Source organism: Amblyomma maculatum, chromosome 7 (assembly GCF_055883805.1).
Source record: "Amblyomma maculatum isolate TAMU_Amacu chromosome 7, ASM5588380v1, whole genome shotgun sequence".
NCBI lineage: Eukaryota > Metazoa > Arthropoda > Arachnida > Ixodida > Ixodidae > Amblyomma > Amblyomma maculatum.
The window spans coordinates 84,672,886-84,690,283 of NC_139350.1; the positions used below are offsets into that span (position 1 = coordinate 84,672,886).

Below are 17,398 nucleotides of genomic sequence, written 5' to 3' on the forward strand. Positions count from 1 at the left end.
ACTCAAGTTATTGGTAAATGAATTTCATTATTCCAAAATTTTCGTAGCAAATCACATGTTCTCATTAAATGTTTTTCCTGCCTTAGGTGTGTTCGCTTCGAATGGAAATGTGAAAGCAAAACTTCTGGCAAAAATTATTATATTTGTTCTGATGGTGCCCCTTGGAATCGATCTATGTGGAACACCCTAGGTGTACGTTGGAACTTTAATGATACAAGGTGCAGAGTCGTCCACCCCTGTGACAAAGGCAGACTTCTCCATTTTATACCCGATTTCCCACACCTTGTCAAATGTTGTGGGCAATATGATGAAGAAACAAGGTTTCAACACCCACAATGGACGGTTATTCTTTTCAGAAACTTTGTTTGAAATTTTGGTACATATTCATAAACGTTTTCTCATGGTTATCATCTTTTCTGATGCGACATGAACCATTTTGCAGGCACACTGGGAACACATTTCAACAATGTGGAAGCTGGAAAGTGGCAGCGTCACCTTGAAGGTTGCACCAAAGCTTACGAGGTCCCATATATTTCTTAATGGGTTCGAGAGGATGAGTCAAGTATTTAGCGCCCCAGTTAGGAATGCTTTGGCCTTCTACAAAGAGCAAATTGATAACAGCTACCCAAACAGCCACCCGACAAAAAATTTTATTGGCCTCATGGCTGATCTGATTGAGGCCATGACATCCAGATTCCCAGCGGAAGCCTTAAGGTAGGCTCAAATTTATTGGCACATTTCTCTCAGTTATCAACCAATAAATTTATGTGAATTGCGCAATGGTGTTTCAGACCTTGGCAGCAGGAACGAGAAAACATTGGTCGAAATGCTGCACTTTCTCGACCGTTGGGAGGGCCATGCTTAAAGGCCCACTGTCCACCCTCCGGTCGAAAATATTTTCTTCCCCGGTGACTGTGAGACTTCGCCCCTAGAACGCAAGGCTGCAAAATGTTTTTGAAAAGAGTAACTAATAACGCAGTTACAGCCACCGCAATCACCCGATTCTGTCATGCTTCTCTCCTTCCGTTCCCTCCCAAAGGTTTTTCACTCTCCTGCCCGAGGTCGTCTAGCCTCCGCAAGACAAATTCCCCTTCCTCCTCCGCGTTTGACGGGAGGTGGGGCGTGGCACTCCGCGAGCGCGAAAAAAAAAAAACGGCCGAGGGAGCGCGCGGCGCTGGATTCAGTCTGGCCGTGGCGAGGGAAAAGCGCGCAGCGAGCGGTAGACACCCATCCTTCTCCCGTCAGTCAGCGAGACGGACCAATGGACGTCGTTCGCGGTACGTACGTCATTACTGTGGCCCGTCGGGCCAGCGCAGGAAACGGGGAAGCTGGCTTCCCGAAGGAGAGCATGAGAGAGCTTTGAATTGTATTTTCGATGCTTTGCGGCGCGCGTATCACTGTAGCATTTTGCACAGACTATCTCCGGTACCTGATAGAAACACTGGGCTCCTTTGCTTAAAAGGGCCTTCCCTGGACAGTGGCCCTTTAAGGGCTTGGATTTCTAGGCAGGAGCACGTCAGTGGGCCTGCGTGTGACCCTCATGCAGTGCAACAAAGAGCCTACTCGACTACCTCACGGGGAAAGTCGGATATAAGTACCTCATGACCGCACACCTCAGCCAGGATTGCCTTGAACGGTGTTTCGGGATTGTGAGACAGGCAGGTGGGGCCAATGATCACCCGACTCCAGCCCAGTTCATTGTCATCATGAGGTATTCTTGCTGTTTGACTGCCATATTCAGTTTGTTACCTTGTATGCATCATATACACTGTTATATTTAAATTGTTTCCACTTGGCTTAAAATATGAGTTACTATTCCGTGCTTACTTTGAGGTGCCTCAGTTTCTATAGTCTTGCCAGAAGGAGGCAATATGCCTGATGGCGTGGTTGAGTGGTTGCTATCTGTGGAGGAACTACAGAACGAGACCGACGATGGAGAGCAAGAAGAAAGCCGATTACTCCAATGCGATGCAGCTGAAGTGTCTGTGGACCATGCTTCCTACTCAGCAGAACGAAGTGATGCCCGCCTTATTTATTATATCGCCGGCTACGTGGCAAGGAAACGTGTGTTGTCAATTGACTGTGAGGATTGCAAGGATGCTTGCCTTAGGAAGAAAGAAGACGTGCCCAGCTCCGATTTGCCCGCAGAAGCATCGATGCTGTGGAATCTTGGCGGGCTTTTGTATCCAACACGCTCCCTGTACAACCTTATTATGGCACTAGAGAACAAAATTACTAGCTTTTTCAGCAGAAATTGTCTCCACGCTAAGTCGGTGACTGATATGTGAAAAATGATTGGCGAAACGACAAAAATCGGCTGCCCCCAGCACTCATCTACACTGACGAATTTCGTAGTTAAATTTTACAGCTTAACCCGGGTTCACTTTTTTTTTGAAAGGGGTAAATCAAAAGGAAGATGAAAGGAAAGCAAAAAGGGTGAAGCCATGCGTGCTTTAGCGGGCCGCAGATTAAAGGAAAACTGCCACACTTGTTTCTCTGGACACCTGAAGTCGATTTGGGGTACCATAATGTCCACATGCCGGTGACCGAATTTTCGCATATTGATAGCTTTAATAAACAAGTGTTCTGCCAGAAACACGTCTTTTTCAGTTTTGCTGGGTAAATGCACTCATCACAATTTTTTTTATATGCTCCATGAGCTACATTTCCTTGGAGCATTTCTTAGAAGAGGGAATTCAAGAACGTTCGATTGCTCAGATTACAAAGCATGTAAAAGAACTCAATAGGGCGAAAAATTAATCCGGAGCTCTCCAGTACTATTTTGCCATTGCCTTTCGGTCTCGGCATGGAAAACCCCACTAATTCTTTCACGATACAAAGGCACTGCACGACACAAAGTAGTCTTGCCATGTAATCATCTAAAGAGCAAAAGAAAAGCATGAACACCTTCCGCATAGGTTAAAATTTTGCACACCGTATTATCGCGAATTTGTATGCTCTGTTTACATCACATGAGCTTGAAATTGAAGCTCTTAATAGGCAGGTTGTTATTAGCTGCTAGTCGATATGTGGGCTTCGAAGAAACCCACCGCAGGAGGCAATTAAAGGTGGTGAAAATAAACAAAAATGCCATACATTATTGAGGAAGCCAAGTTAAAAGAAAATGAATTAAAATCTGAAGGCATTTGAGCGAATAACCCTAGCATCGCGGAGAAGGATGGGCGTTCTAGAAAAGCGTCTGGGGGTCTGTGTCAGCTACTTTTCAAGCCAACACACAAATTGAACCTTATGAGTGGTCCAGCGGCCGTTAAATTAAACATCTGCAAAATTATGCTGAAAAAAAAAAACGAAATGATTCACGCAACTTCGTGTCTTCTGCTCTAGATAGAATTCCGTTCTGATTGGTGAATATTTCTTAACTCGGACATCATAATTGCTTTGTGTCGACAAACCACCATCACCGAGCCATTTCTCACCTTCAGCGGCATTCTAAAGCCAAACAACTGTGCGCAAATCATACAATTATGCGCAGTACGCGCACTTTCCCCCATGCGTCAGCAGCGACCGCGGATAGCCACCCTAACAGCACCCTTAGCATCAGCGCCCCTGGCGGCATCGGTGAGCAGCGGGGCCATTTCCGGTAATGGAAACGCGCCGCGCTTTTCACACCTGAACAAGTTCTAGCCACCCTAACAAGGGTGCTCGGTGACGCGTCTCTGGTCCTTAAACACATGGACACGTTCCCTGCTGTCACCGCCTTGAACGCCAAGGGGGATTAAGGCCCGAAACTCAGCCCGTCTCCGTCCCGAAGTGGGCGAGGTGGGGAGGGTTGGCCGCCGAAGCAGTACACAAAGGGTCACTCCCCCGCCGGCGCCGTCGCTTCGATGCCTTTGGCAGCGGTCGCTCGCCAGCGTCCGCTAGACCCGTTTCTGTCCTCTGCTACTGGAGACTGCGCGAACCTCGGCTGGAGCCCCATTGACAACAGGGGCATGAGCCTACTGGGCAGACGCCATGATTGCGATTGGCAAAGCGCCACTTCGCAGCATACCTGAGCTGCGCGGTGTTCGTGCGGACTTTCTCGGTTAATTTAACCAGCGAATGGAAGAGTAATCGTATTCTTCCAAAGAAGAAGAATCATCATTCCGTTTGCTGCAATAATTGTTTGAAAAATGGTTGACCGCTGGGAAAGTATTTCAAGCACTATTTGCTGCTCTCCTGGAGCCTTGATTGGACTAGAAGTGACTGTAGGTTGTGAGATGGAGAAGCAGCTTTCTCTAAGGTGCGTGTGAAAAGCAAAAACTCTCGGCAGTAATGTTCGACTGACTTTTATACCGCGGATATCTAAACACATATTTACTCCCCTCTACTGCAATCATCTGTGGGCGGCCGTAATCACCTTTGTGACGTTGAATATTGTGAGGTGCACGCCGTGCTTATTTGCCGGTAATTGCTTTTACGTCGGTAGGTCCAATATTTAAAGCTTTAGTGGTGTCCGGGACCAGCTAGTATTATGTCCTTCGCACGTTACAGGCAAAGTTGGTTTCCCAAGAACAACGGGGCCCAGAAGACCGGCTTGATTCGCTTAACAGCAAGCCCTCGAAAAGGCACTGATCTCTTCTGAATCCGAGGACGACACGTCGATTTCTGGGCGACTTCACTCCGAGAGTGTATCATGCGACTTTTTCAAATATTGCCGCCTTTTAAAGGAGGTATGACAGAGCTGGATATAAGCCGAATGCGCGTAAGTTGAAGCCAGGACCCCCCTCCTCCCATCTGGCAACGAGAATCATGGGCAGGAGTTTGCTTTCAAAGCCGCGGTAAGTACGCTGACACTATACGCTGACAGAGTACGCCCGGAGATTCGCAACAAGATGAACTTCGGCTGAACATATACTACGACCGCTGACATTGCTGCAGAAGTGCATCCGCAACAATGCTTTCAGCTGGGGAGGGGAGAATAGGTACGCCTCCCTCGATACTCAGGGCTCATTCTGTTAAGTTATGAGTGCCTTAAAGAGACAGTTATGTCGCACTGCAGGGCGGTCCTGGGGTGCACATTTTAGAACGGATATGAACACAAAAGCTTCCTACGTGCACAGATATCGTCTTTGACAAAGGTAAGCAGGTAATGAAAATTCCTTCTCAGCTGCAGTGAGCACAAGGGCGCTCCTGACCTCATAGAAGTTGGAGCAAAGGGGGAGCCATAGGCTACGCGGCTAAGAAACAACCCTAGTTTGGCTGGCTGCTTTCAGCAAAGGCGGTAAATATGCTAAGTGGGGCTTCCACGAAGAAAATAAAACTTACACTTACCTCCGCCCCCCCCCCCCCTTTCACCTTCACACCGCCGTAAGCATAAAGGCATAATGTAAAATTCCTGGTAAGCATAAACTGTGCAGTATGGGGTCCAAGAAGGGATACCGCCGCCTCGCAAGTAGAGGGAGTATCCTTCCGTACCATTGCTTTGCGGTGGGAACAGCGAAAGGGGCCAATTATAAGATATCTTAAAGTAATCCCGCATAAAGTTCTGCAATAAAAGCTGCGCTAATAAGACACGGACGAAGGAAAGGCAGGATGCACGAAAACGCAGACTGACAACTTTAATTCGTGAAGAAAACCAAGGCATATATGCGCGATCTCCGCTACTATCTAATCACAAAAAAAAAAAAAACAGGAAGCGAAGAAGTGACGTGCACTAAATCAACACGAAAAAGCAAATTCTGCTGCAGGTACTATGGGTTTTGTCTTGCATCACTGTGTTGTATTCGTGCATTACCATTTGATGGTTGTTCTGATAATCCGTTAGACTAGAAGACTTTTTGGTTGTGGTTTACATGGGCCGGCCCTAGTTAAGTTTATCATCTCTGCAGCAGAATTTTCGGTTTCGTGTTGATTTAGCGCACGTAACTTCTTCGCCTTCTGTATTTTTTTGTGTGTGATTAGATAGTAGCGTAGATCGCGTATATATGCCTTGGTTTTCTTCACGAAATAAAGTTGTCAGACTGCGTTTGTGTGCGTTCTGCCTTTCCTGCGTCGGTGTCTTATTAGCGCAGCATTTTATTGCATTGAACTATGAACCAACTAGCCCGACAAATTTTACTGAAGCATCTTTAATAAAATTCTGGCTTTTGAAAAAGCAGACAGGTGAAAGGGGGCGCGCTAATTTGTGCAGGGAAAGTAAAATGGCTCGAGAACCTGCCACTGTGCCATACAACCACGGCAGCGAACCCGGAAACATAACACAGTTCTGCCTTTCATTTCTTTTTATTGCTCTGTACACTTTTTTTTTTTTGCTTGTAATGCTAGTTCCCCCCCCCCCCCTTTCTCTGTGTTCCTCAGTTCTCTTCCTCATTATTCTCTTCAATTGTGCCTTCTGGGCCATAACAGATTTTGTAAGACGTAATTATTCTGAGTATTGCCCTTCATGCTACTTTAGATGGCTTTCAGTAGGGATGGCTTGGCCAGAGCTGTTCGTAAGAAGCACACATAAAAAAGCTAAAGACAGAGCACAGAACAACCAAACGATGCTGGTTTGTCGATATTAAAGAGAATTAACAAAAAAAGAGAATCTGTCAGTATTAAGTAAAGAGGCTAATTATTTATACGTCTTATCGTTTTTCTAGTACAAGGGATGGTGTAGTTAACGTGATTGCTCTGACTCACGAACAATTATGATGAGCAATCGAAATGAAACTCTCGAAAAAACTTATCTATGCTGCCATTTGTGCGCAAATCCCACAACATTAAATCACATAATCTGGGACAGCCAGGATCCACATCTTGCAGCACAAATGGCATATCTCCTTCCACAAAAGAATGCGAAGCTGTACTCGCCAGCTCGGACCCTACCATCCAGATACGGGCGGCAACGACGGAGCAAGAGGCCGTCGTCGCCAGAAGAAAATTGCTGACAACCTGGAGCAGCTATACCAAATATCCACAACCAAGTAGTAAGTGGTTTTATTATTGTAGAATAAATTAAAAATAATAAAGGAAGGAAAAGGTTTTTGCCTGCCCCGATATCTGCTATCGGAAAGAGCTGAAGCACCTGAACTGGGACGGCGGAAATAAAGGGATAGCAAGGAGACAGGTAGGAGAAATCAAAGAGGTGAGCGACAGGGAGAAAGGACAGTTTCGATTAGAAGATAAAACTGTATAATACAATATTGTACATCCACAATCAAGACCAACAGGCCAAGTTTTCGCTCACTCTGCAGAGAAGCACCAAACCCATTCACGACCGCCAGAAATGTTTCTCCCTGAAAAGCAAATTGTGAGTGGTTACAGTTTTTTTTTGTTCTGATTCATAGGAATATGCAAATACTGATGAGTGCTGAATATTGGTGTCTCTGATTTGTTTAATGCGGCAAAACACTTGCATGATTAGTTCGTTTTCTTTTTTCTGCTGTGACTGTCTAGCGTAGTGATGCAACAGTCCGCTGACCATGGCTCTTGTCGCCAACTGCAGCATATTATTATTATTTTTTAATTGTATTTGACTGCATCCGAAAAGCTGTCTAAGTTGAACAGCGGTCGCCCTTTCCGGCGCCGGGAGAGCGGCGTCGCGAGGTGGGTGATGAGAGAGGAAGAGGCTTCCCCTTTCCCTCCACGCGGTGCGCGCGGCGAACGGATGGCTGGTTGGCCGCAGTCGCCGGCGCTGGCGCCTCGCGAGCCGGCTGCTGTCACGGGCTCCGGCGGAGACGCGAACCGCAAGAGGATCGGCGTGCCAGCGCAGTGCGTTTCGAGCTCCGGATCGCGGTCGACACGCCGGCTGGAAGCACGGACGGGACGTCAGAGAGGAGGATCCATGGAGAGACGAGACTCTGCTGCTGCCTTGTGTGAGTATGCTAAAGAGGGCAGCTCGAAGCGGTTACGCGCGCACCGATTCGCCCTGTCGAAACAGTGGCGCCACTGCGGGAAAGAAGTAAGCACGGGAGCGGGACGCTGTCTTTTCTGATCTTGTCAGAAAAGGCAGTGTCCTATGAGGCGGTGTAAGGGAAAGTGCAGTCGTATAGCTTTCAGAGGAGCGGTACAAAATTGACTGCACGTTGCCAATGGATTAAACGTGCAACTGTCAGAGTTACAGATTTAAAGAGAAGAAAAAAGAAGGTCGGTTTCGGATATGCTCTGTATCCTCTGATGGGGCACGTTATCGATACACTGAGTTAGAAGCGGCACGTGACAGTTAATCGGAGCCATTTGAGATTTCATCTACGAGTGCATGTTTGCAATTTATTTGCGACAGCAATCTCGCTGATGTCACTTTTCTGCTGTCGGTGAAGCCGTGTGAAAAGTAAACTAACAGCAGACTATTTTGTAACATACAGCTGCCGCATACGACCGCGTCTCTTCAGGCGCTGTGCGCGTATAAAGAGAGAAATCCTGACTTTGCTTGCATTGTGAAGCGTGCGCCGACACTATGGCAATGCACGCATCCCACACAAGTGATGGAAGTGCAGATAAGGCGGTAAAATTGCAGGTTAGCACAAAAACTGCCTAGATTTTATTCTTTACTATTTTTTTCCGCTCGAGATCTTGCTGAAGAGGTGAGTTACGCGCTGGGAAGTTACCGCACGACTCATTGCCAGTGCTCTTCCTCTTACCTCACCTATAACACCGCGCAACATTTTTTTTTCTTCTTCTTTGAGCTCTGCGGTGCCCTCTCATTCATAGCGCTACGCATTATTGAGAAGACGGCTCAAACAAAGGACGAAGGCTGAATTACAGAAACCTCCCCTTCTGTGTCTGGACGGCCTAGAAGCAAAAGCCCAATCAGATAAGACATTCCTCCAGTGTATGTTTTTTGTAACGCCTTGCCCTTTAGGAGCACGCGTGCGGGCAGCGGTTGACGGATAGCGATGAAAAACAAAATCACTCTCCGCGTTTGCAAAGAGATGATAAATATGTCTGCCAGCAAGCGTTTGGTATCTCGCCGGAGCGCTTTTGAGTGAAATAGTCTTAGTTTTTTCCCCTGTTTGCATATTTTCCCCTATGATATGCAACGAATATGCATTCATTTTCGCAGATTTATTTAACTACTATGCGCATTAGGGCAAGTACAGACACTGAAGCGGATAATTAGTTAAAATACAAAAGAAAATATTTCAGTTGAATTCTGTATTTTTTTTTCCATGGCTTTGTATGGTGCTGACCACCAGGTTAAACAGTGTTTGTCCTCTGCACTGCCTCAGAGAGTGGAGGGGACATCATGAGGCTCTAGAGATGCGCCCGTCGTAGTCCGTACAGATAGCAAGACAAAAAAAAATGCCAACATGCTTTGTTTCGTTAAGAAGAGGAAAGACATTGTTGAAAACCCGCTGAAAAGCTATGCTTACTGAGGCAAATAAAGTGCGTTTCACGATAACCGCAGCTAAACTGGCTTGCAAGTCCACTCTTCCTCTTCGTGCCTCCTTAACACGCTCTCCACCTTCTCCTGTCATCTAGAGTGAAGCCTCACCCTTTAAAGCAGCTTTGCTCTTATTGTTACGGCCCGGGAATGCAAATAGCACGTATACACCACCAAATGAAATACGAATAGAGCAGCTTTGAAACCGAATTAAGCACAAGTAGTGTAGCTAAGAGCCAATGCAGTTATGAATCAATTTTTATAGTAGAAGCTACACTACTGTAGCGTTTCAAGCCATCGGCGTGGCACCGTGGCAGGAGCTGCCAACTTAGGTATATCCTATCATATGGAACGGTTATATCAGAATCAGCCTGCCAGGACCCTGGTATTCGCGTTACCCCTACAGGCCACTAAGGCACGTTCATACGGCTTGGTTAAAGCGGGGCTTGTATGTGGGCTGGCAGCCTGCGCTATCGCGTCATACCCTTAAAAGCGGAGCTTAAGTGTCCCTTTACCACCACCACCTAAAACGACGGTGAACTTTGATGCGTTCAAAGGAAAGCTGGTTGTGTTCGATGCAACGCTGGGTCGCTCGCAGCCAAAGCTTTCGCTGCACACTCAATTCAGCAGCATTGAACCCGTGTAATATTTTTCCTTTTGGACATAATAGAGAAATCTTCCTCTTTGTTTGCTTTTTTGTAACCTGGAGAAAGAATACTTTTCAGCGAATGCATAATAGTTCCTTTTTTTTTAATGCTGTTTTTCGTGCAAGAAATTTAACCTTCATTTTTTTTCTCCATATATTTACTGTTAATTTCTGTAAATATACTTCATATGTGTTTGCTGTTGCACTGCATTGTTCTGTGATTTTTTTTTCGACCTGCAACAAGGTGGAATTATTGCCTAAATTGAAAACTTGTGTAGCACGAGCACTCGCATTGGGATTTTTATAATGCTTATGTGTGCGTATGTAAGTGCTCCCTGTTTTTGTATTCGAGTGGTGCTTAAGGCCCAGTCAAGCGGATTCATTTTCGCCTTTTACCCTCTGCACCAAGACTCACTGTTGTCTGAATTTTCCTGAATAAAAAAAACAAAAGCAGCTAAGCGTGCTGGGCCGCGTTAGCGTAGCCTAAGTTTGCTTGGTCGTATAGCTGCCAGGAGGCGCTACAAATTCACAGCAGTCTGCGCAACGGTAAATAAAACGCATCCCCTTTATTGCCATCATGACATAAGTATTACCTTTTTCCGGAGGTGACCAGGCCGAATAAGTTATATAATGTCAGATCTCTTCAAATGGGCGAGAGCTGCGTATGAGTCATGGATCCCGAGATGAGGGATCACGGCAGGGCTTGCTGACCCTGTCCGATATCTGCGGTATCATTGAGTCTTTGAGGCCGTGCATGAGCTTTACGTACGAGAGCCGGCGCACGAATTGAAGGCGTTTACGATGCGGAACCCTTTATTCCATGCAGTCCGATCGTGGAAACTGTTCTCAGCATCGGACGGGATCGATCTTTTAAAACACTAAATACTACGGCGTGCTTTATTCGAAGAGTGCCCACTATATTCGAATCACCTTGAACGGGCCCATACTTGACACGTTCAGCTAATCGAACGACAAGGTGCTCTTCGGTTTGCAGATCAAAGATTTTGATTAATGACACACACCTCTCAGGTTCAAAGCATAATAGTGCTCAGGGATGAGGAATGGAACCACTCGAAAGCACAGCCAGTTCGTGTCGCTGGGTTGTGCGCCACAACAAACCACCTCACCCAAGCGTTCACCCTGGTGCATAGCGTCCATAGAGAACCTGCGAAGTTTCCCGCTAGTGGTGACGCGACAGATAGGCTCCCTATTTCCGGCATACCGCCTTCGCCGCCCAGTCGCCATCAAACCACTCGCTAGTTAGGGCGACAGCGGCTGGAGGCGCACAAGGGCGGCTGTGCAATCGCCAATGCACGCTGCTGCTTCTACAAGAGTTCCAGGTTACGATAAAGAAGCTCCAGAGTAATATTTTTCACCGTGCGTGCACAGAAAATAGCGGCAGCAGGGATGGATTAATATGCAGCCGCTCGGGCGAGTGCGATAGAACCTTGTAATTCTGTTTGGTGCGCTGCTTTATTGACGTTTTATTTGATACTGATCGAATATTTAGAGCAAACCCCCAAGGTGGAGTAGATTTGTAATAAGGGAGTAATTACCCATTGGCATCGACCCAAGCGCAGCCATGTGGCTACAAAGGAAAGCTAAACCGCTTTTTCAGAAACTTCGTAGTTAAAGAAAAATTCCTACTGGTCCCGCTCCCTGATTCGATCCCCCCACCAGGACGAATTTCTCTTTAACTACGAAGTTTCTGAAAAAGCGGTTTAGCTTTCCTTTGTAGCCACATGGCGGCGCTTGGGTGGACGCAATGAGTAATTACTCCCTTATTATTAGATACTGCGGCTTCGCCTGTCATGTACTATATAATATAACGTTATGCATATTCACTGCTATTATTAGCTCAGATGTCAATGATAACACTGTATCGAATGCACATATTTGAACTTCACGTGCGCTCGAACTTCAAGGGTTTGGCGTGGCACACGCGAGAGCCACTGAGAGATGGACGGGATGAAGATGGAGTAAACAACACGGGAGTGAAGGCTTACATGCAAGGAATTCTAATGTGGGTGTTGCGAGTGTACAGGCAGCAAAAAAAAGGTGCCAACCATGTACATCCGAATACACAGCATTTGTCAAAACTGCTGAGAGGGAGATATAATGCACCAATCAGTATGCGTTGACCCCCTTTTTTTTTTCTTCAAAATGCATTTCGCGAGTCACCTAGAGGCGCGTTAGGAATTTTGGAGAGCACACAATGTGACCTGTGTACCCGAAAACAACACCCCGGTTATAGGAATCGCTCACTGGTTTCTTCGAATAGAAGATAGTAGCAATAAAGGCGCCTTTCCTTTTTTTTAGTTCCTTAGGTGTGTGTGCTTGGTTATTTTGCGTACCCCCAAAAGCTTTTATTATACACTTATTTGTTTGAGCATAAAGATGCAATTTCATGTATTACTTAGGTTTTCTTCTTTTCGGTTCAAGACTGAACAAGTTGCCTATTATAAATCCGATGAGTGTGCCTCTGATGAATAGACCACCAAGAATTTTTTTTTTATTGCATATTCAGCTAGGGGGGCGGGGGGGGGGGGGGGGGGCATCAGAGGGTGTCTGCCGCAGATATCGCCCTAGTCCGAAGGCAAGGCACTACAACTTTGTTTTTTTTTCAGGTTTCCATATTGACTTTTATATTAAACGGTACTTTTGGAACGTCATCCATTGATGCTGTTCTTTTGGCTCTTACCGATTGGAAGTGCGTGCTCATACTGAGGAGATCAATTACGAGGGCTGCTAACTGTGTTATGCACATGTTCCCACACTGTAGGTCGCTGAAGACTTGTACTTGTTATTAAGAAATAATAACGACGGTTGCGGCTAAATGCTTGCAGTGCTACCGAAGAAGCATTTGGGGGGCATGTCTTACAGTCATCTCGCTTTTATCTACTTCGAAGAATATACAGAAGACTGATTTAAATCCAGGCAATGCTACTTTGTGTGGTCGTGAACTAGCACGCTTCCAAACGTAAGGACAGGCTTTCCTTTCTCTACATATACTTTTAATTGCTTTACCCTAACAAGCAATGCATTATACACGAAGTACAACTCGGCCGGACAGATTTTTTCGTGACACAGGTGTTTGAGTAGTTGTAGTGCACAGTGCTCTAAGCTCCGGTAGTACGTGCAAAACCGTCATAATGTTGACATTGCAGAAAGCTTACGCTTTCTTGCGATATTCGCCTTTCGCACCCAGGTTTCACCGTAGCTGAGGCTTGTTTCCTAGACTGTCTATACATTTGCTGTACAGAGATATCAAGGTAACAGCTTCACATTCGCATTTTTGTTTTTTTTTTTTGTTTTTTTTTTCACTTTTCCGCCGTTTTTCTTCATGAATGGCTCTGCATGTGGGCTTTTCTCACGCACCACACGTTAGACCGGGCACTGCTCGGTGTCGGGAAAAGAGGCTCATTACATCTGGGGCAGTGGAGGTCACAGGGGACAGGTATCGGAGCCTGGATTTTGGTTGTGTGCTTCTATTTCTTTCTATGCACAAAGTAAGGAGAGAAATCGCTTTTCGGGACTTCTTATTTGCAGTGAAGAAGAAAAGGTGCGGGATTTGCGTGTAGGGCGATGCAGTTGTGCTGGCACACTCATTGTCCAAAGACAATGATTTGTCAAGTGTCAATACGGAGGAGCGATTGCGGGCAAAATTTATCGCAAGGTTAACCCCACCAGTAGCTGAAAGCAACTGAAGGAGGCGATGCGCAGCACAATTCCTGCTCTGCTAGTTGGGAACATGTATCGACTCTGAGACTTCGGTGCTCGTCAAAGTGGCCGAGAGGGGGAGGGGGGGGGGGGGAGGCAAATTTTACCGGAACCCTCGGATACGACTTGCTCCATTCTCTCATAACCCTTTCGTTGCTTTTTTAAACAAAGCTCCGCCGCTCAATCAGTATAATAATAATAATAATAATAATAATAATAATAATAATAATAATAATAATAATAATAATAATAATAATAATAATAATAATTGGGAACCAATTATCTGTCAGACTAGTTCCTGTGGACACCTAAACGTGCCGTAAGGGAAGGGAGGAAGGTGGGAGTGAAAGTGGAAAGAGAGAAAAAGGAGCTGTAGTGGAGGGCTCCGGATTAATTTCGACCACCTGGGGTTCTTTAACGTGCCATGACATCGCATAGTACACGGCCGCTCTTCGTTTCACCTCCATCGAAACGCAGCTGCCGGGAATCGGGATCGAACTCGGGTACTCTGGTACAGTATCGGGCATCTTAGCCACTGCACGACCGCGGTGGAGCTCAATCAGTATTTTTTACTTGCACCTTCCCCCCCTCGTTCACTTCGTCGCTTTAAAACAGCTTTAATCTTTAAAAAACCGCAGCTTTCGTCGGCGCCTGTTTGCAAACACGCGATAAATGTGTGCCAATTAGACGCACCGTCCAAAGAGAAGCGCTATTATTCAGCTGTTTAGGCCGGTTGTTTGTTCCAGTTGGAGGAGTCTGCGCCAACGCTTCGTTGTTGCCGGCGCCTGTACGCGAATAATCCGCCGAACAGCGGATTCTTTCGCGATGAGGGCGCCGCTACATTGTCAGCGTTTTCTTTTGTGGGCGCTTAGCACAGCGTTGGCGCGTCCGCGCGTCGCGACACCGAGAAACCCATTAGGCCGGGCGACGTTTCGTCTCCTGGCGGCTTCCTTCGGCGGGGATCTGATGAGCGGCAGCTCTTCGACCGAACCGCGCTCTGTGGGAAGAGGCTCTCCCTTTCTACTTCGCCCTCTCCTCCTCCGTTGCATAACCGCGTTACGAAGCGACCGTGAATGGTAATGTGAAAGTGTTCAAGCTTGAAGTATGATACTTTATTTTTATTGCCACGCTTCCGAAAGCACTCAATCGGCGCTTGACGTTAGTGGCGCGAGGACAACGAGTTATTCCTTCCTTTTTCATTTTTGCTGCCTGATCGAGGTGGCGTCTTCTTTGTTCTATAGCTCAAGTTTTCTCTTTCTCTCTCTCTTCTCTGTGCCCGCCACTACGGCTGAAGGAAGAAAGAGGGTGAGCTCCGTGTACGATACCTAACCGAATCCGCTTCACGGACGGCGGTTTTGAAAACATTCATTCACATACCCTTAGGGCCTTTTAGGGAGATTATATGTGATGATGAACATAAACCAGAACACTATTATTTAGGAAACAGAACAGTAATGTTGGTGGCTCAAACGGCACTCAGGTATACCCTCAGTCCAGAAACACCATAAAAGAAGCTAAACAATCTGACAGGTGTGCACAATACGCAAAAAAACAAAACAAAATCAGTTGCAAATAAGCCAGCTGACTAAGCTGGCTCAATTTGCAAGGTGAGACTTATCACGAGATGTATCCATAGAAGGCGCCAGTTATGCCAATAAAAAAGACCGCGGAGAATCCAAAACGCCAGGCAGCCATGCGCACTGTCGTGCGGGCGAACAAGATGACAGTGGTTTATTAAGGGTAATAATAAAGAAGGAGGGAAAATGATGTTGCCGGCCACGGCAATTGCTTTGTAATATCTTAAGCAATCGAGGTGCGGCCGGCAGGAAGAAAGATGGGATAGCGAGGGGAAGTTCAGAGAGGAGTGATAACGAGAAAGGACAGGGGGAGCATTGGGCATTACTTACAACAATTTAACGCATTTACATCGTCACGGAACCTTTACCCCGCACACTTTTTTTTTTATTTTTTGCAAGGAAATTATTTATTACCTATACTTAATAACATAAAAAAATGAATTCCCTTAAACGTTACTGTTGAAAAAGTAATTACTAGTCTACAAAATACACAAAAATGTAATTAATTACGAGTAATCAGCCACATCCAAGTCGTCGGCCTGCTGACATAAGGCGTCTTGAGAGTCGAACAGGACGATTGCATAATATTTGCCTGCGGTGATTTCCAAGGCCACAGTGGCTCCCTCACCGCTTCGCAAGATAGTACAGGCCAGTGACGCGGTAGCCATTTTGAGTTCTTCAGGGTGGCCAGCAGAACCTACAATCCCTCCGAGGGTGTATGCATGATGATTGAGATCCGGAGCGGGTCTTCGAAAAAGTTTCTAAATCTATCACTCGAAAGCATCTCACTTACCACTCACTGTATTTTTATTTCTTTTTTTTCTTTTCAGTTCGCGACTGCTATTGTTAAGGTTAAAGGACAATTTTCGCACATCTCCACCCGAACATGATGGAGGCGATGATGTTTTGATTTTATCGCTATAGTCTAATCAACTAGTTTTAGGCTTATCAACCACCGCAAAAGTGCTCTTTCGGACTAAATAGAAAGGGAGAAATTAAGTGGCTCTCCGTCGGCGAAGAAACGAACTCTGTCTGCTGCCCTCGTTTCTGTCTTTCGATATCGAAGAACTAGTGAGAAAGTAGGATCTACGAAACACAAGTAATCGGCCAATATCTTGAATGTTGGCAACGTACAAAGGGGGAATGAGTGGTGAGTGCCGAACAGTGGCTGGCGTACCGATTGTAGGCGCCTCAGTGGAATTGGGTCTCGAAACTGATGCTGCCGAAGCAAAACTCCCATTTCTTCATTCGAGCAAGAGGAACTCATGCTGTGTGCTCTCAACGGGGAAACCAGCGAAAATTGGCGTTGCATTATAGTGCACGGAGGAAGAAAATAGCAGAAAAAAAAAAGAGAGAGGTTGTGTCTACAGAAAGCGAACGCACTGTAAATGTTTCCCGTGTTTTGATCGTGAACTACTTCTATATAAACAGCGCATGGGCTGGGAGGGGGGGGGGGGGGGGTGGACATGGGTAGGAACTGAGAGGCCATAAACGTTGCTCGAGACTTCTGGCGCCACAATTCGTCGACCACTCCGTGCTCTCTTACAAATATCTTTCTCTTCTTCCAAGCGAACCTGAAATGTTCTTTTGTCTTGCTCGGAATTTATCTATAGTGATTGTAACTTCCGCCTCGATTTTTCATTCTTCGGAAGCTGCATCAGCTCACGCGAGGAATGAGAGAGAGTGAAAAAAAAAAATAAGGGCAAATAGGGGTGAAACACCCTGCGTGTTCAGGCTGCTGCGCCAGCCACCGCACGTCTACTTCATCGAGAAGTAAGAACACGACCACGAACTCCGGGGTTATTTCGCCGAAGTGCTCGTCGGAAGACGCCTTATAGCTCCCACCATGCGCGAGACTTCGACGATGCCGATGCGTCCTCGGGCAATAAGCCCGGAAGAACCGAAATGGAGCCTTTTTTTCTCCTCCCGCCACAGTACTGCGCTATGCTACCACCCCTTTTGTCTTATTTCGGATCCCATATAACACTGCGTCTCTGGTCGTTCGTTCCCCCCCCCCCCGTAGCTGTTTCCGCCGTCGGCCGGAGCCTCTTTGCAACCCCGCCAGACCTGCATATGTTATGGCGGCGCCTGGGTGTCATGTTTTAAGTCGCCTGGTACACGCCCAAAGGAGATGTATAAAGAACGGAACAC

General features: G+C 46.5%; 1 protein-coding gene across 1 annotated transcript in view; it reads left to right on the forward strand.

Moving 5' to 3' along the window:
* Positions 1-7,615: 7,615 nt before the first annotated feature.
* LOC146183783 (Golgi-associated plant pathogenesis-related protein 1-like) overlaps positions 7,616-17,398 on the forward strand; it is a 315,211-nt gene continuing 305,428 nt past the window's right edge. The window contains exon 1 of the mRNA XM_084609201.1: positions 7,616-7,796. The gene's annotated coding sequence lies outside the window, so the exon portion shown is untranslated. The remainder of the gene's footprint in view (positions 7,797-17,398) is intronic.